Below are 8,096 nucleotides of genomic sequence, written 5' to 3'. Positions count from 1 at the left end.
ACATCTGATGTCCAAACTACAGACTTGGAACTAAGAAGAAGCACTAGAATGAAAATCCCAAAAAACTTTGGATTTGACTTTATTGCTCTTTTGTTAGAGGCCGAACCGCAAAATTTTAAGGAAGCAATATCCTCTACTGATGCTCCTTTTTGGAAGGAGACTATACGTAGTAAAATGGAGCCTATAATGCAAAATAACACATGGGAATTGGTTGATTTACCACTCGGTAATAAACCGATAGGTTACAAGTGGATATTCAAAAAGAAATTAAAACCAGACAGCTCTATAGATAAATATAAAGCACGTTTTGTAGCCAAAGGTTATCGACAAAGAGAAGGGCTAGATTATTTTGATACGTACTCGCCTCTATCAAGAATTACATTGATTAGGATGTTAATTTCTATTGCAACCATATATAATTTGGAAATACACCAAATGGATGTTAAGACGGCTTTCTTAAATGGAGAACTTGAAGAAGAAATATACATGGAACAATCGGAACGTTTCACAGTGAAAGGACAAGAGAATAAAGTCTGTAAACTTGTTAAGCCCCTATATGGATTAAAACAAGCACCAAAAATGTGGCATGAAAAATTTGATTATACAATGGTTACACACGGATTTAATATAAATCAAAGAGATAAGTGTGTGTGTGTATGTAAAGAGCTATAAGAATTCGTGTGTCATTGTATGATTGTATGTAGATGACATGCTCATTTTGGGAACTGATAAAGACATTATTAATTCCACAAAGAAGATGTTGAATTCTAATTTTGACATGAAAGACTTGGGGTCTTGCAGATGTCATATTAGGAATTCGAATTAAAAGAATTGATAAAGGTTATATAATGATACAATCTCACTATGTGGAATCAATACTTAAAAAAATTTGTCATTATAATGACAATGTTATTGTAATTCCATTTGATCCCAGCTACAAATTAAAAAAACATGTTGGAGATCCAGTCTCCCAATTAGAATATGCACAAGTTATTAGACGTTTAATGTACTTAATGCTACAAGACCTAATTTGGCATATTCCGTAAGCAGACTTTGTAGATATACAAGCAATCTAAGGAAAGACCATTGGAACGCTTTGGTTAGAGTACTACGCTATTTAAAAGGCACAATGAACTTTGGACTGCATTATTTAAAATATCCATCGATACTTGAAGGATATAGTGATGCAAAATGGATTTCAGATAGCTAGGAAAGTAAATCCACAAGTGGATATGTTTTCACATTTGGAGGAGCAGCAGTGGCATGGAAATCTTCCAAGCAAACGTGTATACACGTTCAACCATGGAATCGGAGTTCATAGCCTTAGAAATGAGCGTAAATGAAGCAAAGTGGCTTCGAAATTTTATGGAAGATATTTCGTTGGTGCCGAAGCCTGTAATAGCTATTTGTATATGTTGTGATTGCATGGCGACAATTGCAAGAGCAAAAAAATAAGATGTACAATGGGACGTCGAGACATATAAGACATAGACATAATACAATTAGACAATTGCTTGAAAATGGAATTATAACCATTGATTACGTGAAGTCAAAGGAAAATATGGTAGATCCTTTGACAAAAGGCCTACCACGTGAGCAAATTAAATTTTCATCAAGGGGAATGGGTCTAAAGCCAATATAATGAGTTGAACCGGACGGAAACTTACCCTAACTGATTGGAGATCCCATGGTCTAGGTTCAATAGGCAAACTGGTTGGGTAAGACTCAATAGTTGAACACACAATTGACCATTCCTATAATGAATATGTGTTGTCTGCAGTAGGTTTAGGTTATGTATTTTACATTTAATGGCACCGATATCTTTATGACAGGAGCATATTTATGCGACTTTGTTAGCCTATTTCCTTACATGTACTTAGTTAGTTTCTATTTATTAGAGTTTTTTAAGCCATTTTCGTGTGTTTGTAGGTCCAAATCACAAAGTTGGCAAGAAAAGACAATTTGGAGCATTTTAGAGCTGTTTTGGGCTTGGAATGGATAGCACAAGCATGGAGCAAGGTGGATGGACGTTTTTAAAGACCAAATGAGTCTAGGAATGTGCTTAACATCTGGAAGAATTGATTGAAGACATTGAAGATAAAAAATCAGCTAAAAGGAAGGAACATTATCCAAACCTTATCCAACATTATCTTATCTTATCCTATCCTAATCTTTTCCTACCTTAATTCCAGCTGCAAAGAGGACTCAACTTCACATTCAATCACCTAAATAGCAGGTTCTAGAAGCCTTATCATCTGCTCTTGTTTATTGCCGCACCCTCTCCTTTCTAGAAGCTTTCTAGAAGCAGGTTCTAGAAGCCTTATCATCTACAATCCTTTCTAGAAGCTTCAGAATCTACCGCACCCTCTCCTTATTCTCCTTGGTTTCTGCCATGCACCTAACCCTAACCTTTTCTCCCTACAACTCTGCCATGCCCTATCCTAGTCCTCCAAGGATTGGCGTGAACCCTAACCCTATATATACCTGTTTTATGCCACACAAAAACCACCACACACCAGAGAGCCTTAGAGAGAAAAATTAGAAAATCATACTTTGTGCTGCAACAAGGAAGGAATGAGAAGAAAAGCTTGGAGCCGTGCCTGCCATCCAAGACCTTTGGATTGCTGGAGTGTTTCTAGGTGTATTTTATCCTTAGTTTTAGTCCAATGTTTGTTTTAATTTGGTTTTCAATTATGATGAACATGTGGAACTAATTTCGTTTTAGTTAGAGGTGAATTCAAAGCCATGAACATATATGTGATATGAATTGATTTCCTCCAGTTATTGTTTCGTAAAACATGAATGCGATTTACCTATATGTTTGATTGATAACTTATTCTTGTATGTTGATTAAGGAGGCCTACTTAGTTTGCATGCATGAATCTGATGCTAAAATATAAGGGAATTTCACCTAATAGTTATGAACTTATATTTACAAGTAGTGGAGGTTGTTAGTCACGATCGTGTTAAGTAAATTCATGGCAGTAGTTTTATGCAGTTCATAGTTATGAATGCCTTGTCAATGCTTATGATTTTCATAGAACTTAATGATCTTTGATATGTATCTCTATTATGCAGTTCATATAGGGAACTTGATAAGAATAATTTGGTTGCATCGTTGAGTCCAATTCAATGAATTTGGGAAAATCTGATGGTTAATTTGTGCAGTTCACGGTTAACTTGGGGCATTGTCATTCTTGGTTTATAGGAAGAATAACTGGCAATCGATTTGTATGCATATGTGTCATGTGTGGAGAAGGACCCTCTAGCTAGCCTTTCACCCTTTAATTCACTCAATGTCGTACCAAACTTAATTTGTTTATGCAATTTACTTAGTTTTAGTTAAATTCGTCAAAACAGCCCCCATTTAGTATGTTGAGTCTTTTTAGATTAATTTTTATCCAAACTTATTTCTAGTTCATGTTTTGAGTCAATTTAGTTAGATTTTTGTCCAAATCACTCCTTAGTGCTTGTTTTGGGTTATTTGAGTCAGTTTTGTGTTATTTGAGTTAGTTTAGCTTGTTTTGAGTTGTTTAAGTTTAATTTTCTGTTTTTGAGTCTAGTTTAGTGATTTGGAGTTTAATTTGTGTAGATTAGCATCCCTCCTAATCCCCGGCCTAGAACGATCCCTACTTTCATATACTACAACTATCAAAAAGAGGGTTTAATTTGTGTGTTAGTTTATATCACATCACTTTGCATAAGAGGAATGTAGCAGAACATTCTTAATTGGTGGTCACCTATATGAAAGTATATGTGGGGTCGCATTTATGAGAATTTATTGGCTAAATTCTCTAAAGCTCTTATGAAACCAAGATGTTGTTCAGGACCAAAATGAACACTGATGTATGAACCTAAGTATGTAGAAATGAAATATGTGTGATTCTTATTGTATCAGTTTATCACAAAAAGATGAACAATTCAAGATCGTCTATATCCATTACGCCATCAGGTAGACCCGCTAAGTATTCACTAAGAAAGGTTCAAGTCCAAAAGACACCTCTTCTAATGCATATTTTGTTTCGTTTTTCTCTTCCAAGGCTGCATGCATTTCATTTATACCAATTTCCGTACAAATGTGAGGTATTGTTGGAGTTTGTATGCAATTGTCGCATATCGTTAGTGTGTGTGTATATATATATATATTATCAATATACTTGACATTATAATCTTCCTATTATTAGTAATTTGGTGCGAATATTAATATGTTATATGGGTCTGTTGGTAAAAGACCGAACAGGTATTTGGATAAGCCAAATTCTAAATTTCATACTTATCATTTCAATTTGAATTTGACTTATGCATGCACTTTCTTAACTTCCTAATGCCTGTTGGAAAAGGATACTTAGTATCCTATATAATACCAAAGAGGTCAGACACGAAAGAATATAATAATTATATACATCTACTCCATATAATATACATATCATTTGGAAGAGAAAGCATTCAAAAGTTCGCTAAAATTCAAAGCTCCGGTGCTAGAACTTTGAATTGTAGATAGTTGGATCCTGGGGGACGGACGCCTGTTGAACTACAAGCACAGAGTAAGGGCATAATTCTTTCTTTAGGACACTTCAAAATCTGCAGGCCTCTATCTTTTCGATAAAGTCATTTTTTCTACTTTCTTATTTCTTTTAGTTTACAATATTTCAATTACGAATTGGTTGTAATACAATATTGGATTATAGTTATTTCAGTTGTATATTATAATTTGTTATCAATAAAGTTGTATTTTGATTGTTTGTTCCAACACCCATTTCTAGACTCAGGTGAGGCTTATGAACTCAAACCTACAAATTTACATTCTTGACTTGTTTTTGTGGTGATTGGTGACCGAATTTTAGGTGGGGTTCGAAGGTTTAACCCATGCGTCTCTCTGTGTATGCTTCCCAAATTCCGACGAGGAAATCCAACCAAATCCCGACGAGTTTGTGACTGGTGGTGCACAGACTCACCTGAGACCGATTCTATGTAACTAAATACTTCTTTGCATGTGTGTTTTAACTAGAAAACCCAGTGAAACTTACATGCCTGCTCTTTGTCCTTCATTTTCAGAATCCGGCAAAGGAAAACAGACGAACTCCAACGAGTTCGAGATGCATTCTCCCCTCATTTCCACTTTTCTTTACTTAAGTAAGTTTCTGAGGTTTTAGTTGTGCTATGGGGTTGAAAAATAAATTAAAATTTGAGGTTTTAATACTCTACATGTCATGTTCTTCATTTCCAATTCACAGCGAAGAGGTCCCACTAGATCACAATGAATCTGAGACGGATTCAACCTCCATTGGGCAGAATCTGAGTCTAAGTCACTCCCTGGGGCTTAATTCATGTTTTTGGTTAGATTTGGGCTATTAAAACGTTGGGATCGAACTAATCCGAGCTTGGGATTATGTTCTGTGCATTTTGCAGTTTCCGACAAGGTTCCGATGTGGGCAAGCGATAACAGACATCGGGCACCGTTATAACTAATGGTGACGTCAGCAAATCCGTTAACTTTAAAGGAATCCAACGACGAAAAAAGTATATTCCATTAACTCTCTTTAGTATCACCAACGACCAGCGCGTGGCATGATGATGGTTAGTGCGACCCTTACTCACCGAATTCCGATGATGCGTGGCCAAAGCACAGCGGCGCGTGGCAAGACCCAAGACCTCTTCTTAGTTTTTTGGTGTTGTGAATCACATGGCGCCTTCTTTTTGTGCAAATTTGATATCTAAATAGTAGTTATGGATGATTTCCCATAGAATGTACATTAAATCTTATTTTAGCTTTATAATTAATTCACATGCATAATTGAGGATAAAAAGGATTCAGGCAAGAAACCTACCGAGGAAGGGCGCTCTACTTACCTGTGAATGGATCCTTTCGAAACTAAATGTTTTCAAGTTATTATTATATGTTGATGCATATGAATATTATTATTAGTCTTTGAGGAGACTTATATCTAGTTAAATTATATTGATATCTTGAGTCCATTGGTGATTTGTTTTCACCACATGGTCATCATAATATGGTATAGCTAATTACGGTCGTAGGCTATTAGTAGAGGTTAGAAAAGCTATTTATCGATCAGGTAGACGTCACTTCACTTGCTTGATATACATTTGATTTACTTTGATTATGTGATTGGTACTACTTTCTTTGATATGAAGAGCGATGTGATTTGAACTTAATACTATTATTGTAGTATCATATGTATGTAGTTTTTACCATATATGTGATTTCAAAATGGGGGTTATTAGTTTCAAATGATTTTAACAAGATAAGGAGAACCCCAGAGGTGACAAGTGGGCTTGGCAGTGAGGCATCCATCCTTTGGACTTTAGGTGATGATTCCTTTACTGCAGTTATCGTAGTTGTAATAATTGCATAATCATACTTTCGATTATGCATAGCACTGCACTTTTATGTGTTTACTGTTGTGTGAAACTTCTAGCCACTCTGAGGTGATGTGATAATAATGGGATCTTATCCCTGCACTTGTGTCCCCAAGTGGGGAGGTTGGTTAGAGAACTTTGTAGTAGCTTTTATTTTATTAATAAAGAATGTTTTGGTTCAAATTCACTCATATCATATTTGTCGTACTATGGCTTACGTTCTTAAGTTGGCTTGTGATGTCATCTTTCGATGGGGTCATATGGTAAATTTAGTAACGGTCAGCACATCACATCCTCGTAACTTGTTATTAAGATTGGGGTGTGTCAAAAACATAGTCTTAGTTGTCAGTGTTTTCAGCCTTGATTGCATGAAACATTCACCATGATGCATGAACCCAACTTTTATGCGTTCCAAATTACATATCCTACATAAATTGTTTTTGCATTATTTTTCGTATATATTGTGAATAGATGATTGTGAAAGAAAGGACAAAAAAAGAAAAAAAAAAGTAGGCTTTTTCTTTAAATAAAAACCTGTGCAAGATAAACCACCGAACTGTTTAGTGTGAAATCCCCTCGCTGAATGTTACTATTTAATTTTACGTATTTCGTATATATGCGAATTTTTTTTTTTTTTTGAGAATTTTAGTTTACTACTTACAAAGTTTGTTTTTTCGTAAAAAGTCATTAAATTTTTTTAGATCTTTCAAGGTCAATATTTTGTATTTATGCAAAAAAAATTTATTTGAGAATTTTAGCTTACTACTTACAAAGTCTGTTTTTCCGTAAATAGTCATTAAATTTTTTTAGATCTTTCAAGGTCAATATGTAACATCCCACATCGCCCAGGGGAGTGGATCCTGTAAGGCTGATATGTATATTCTCATCTCTACCTAGCATGAGGCCTTTCTGGGAACTCACACGAGAACTTCCCAATGGGTCACCCATCCTGGGAATGCTCTCGCGCGAACTCACTTAACTTCGGAGTTCCCATGGAACCCAAAGCTCACTCACACTTTCTGTTTCTCAAGGGAGTGGATCCTGTAAGCCTTATATGTATATTCCCATCTCTACCTAGCACGAGGCCTTTTGGGAGCTCACTGGCTTCGGGTTCCATGGGAACTCCGAAGTTAAGCAAGTTCGCACAAGAGATTTCCCAGGATGGGTGACCTACTGGGAAGTTCTCATGTGAGTTCCCAGAAACAAAACCATGAGGGCGTGGCCAGGGCCTAAAGCGAACAATATCGTGTTACGGTGGAGTCGAGCCCAAGGTGTGGTGGACCCCTGGTCGGGATGTGACACAATATTTTGTATTTATGCAATTTTTTTTTTATTTGAGAATTTTAGTTTACTACTTACAAAGTCTGTTTTTTTCGTAAATAGTCATTAAATTTTTTTAGATCTTTCAAGGTCAATATTAATATATTCGAGTAAAGCCCGATTCCAAGAACATGTAGGCAAAAACAATTCGCGAATCGGAGTTATAATCAAAGTGAAATAAGCAAACAAAGACAGAGACAAAGGTCATTTGGACCCCCGTTTATAGAAAGCCCAAGAATCTAGGAAGGAACCCCACCCTTAGGAATTGGTTGAAGGAGAATTTTTGTAAAACTAAGTGCATTAAGCAACATAATGCATGCATTTAACAATTAAATGGCGAAAGCATGCTTGTATGAACTTTAAAACAAAACTTAAACCTTGAACTTCAAAGCCTAGTA

This window comes from Pyrus communis, chromosome 13 (assembly GCF_963583255.1).
Source record: "Pyrus communis chromosome 13, drPyrComm1.1, whole genome shotgun sequence".
In the NCBI taxonomy this organism is placed as follows: Eukaryota; Viridiplantae; Streptophyta; class Magnoliopsida; order Rosales; family Rosaceae; genus Pyrus; species Pyrus communis.
Note: the sequence above shows the minus strand (reverse complement) of the source record.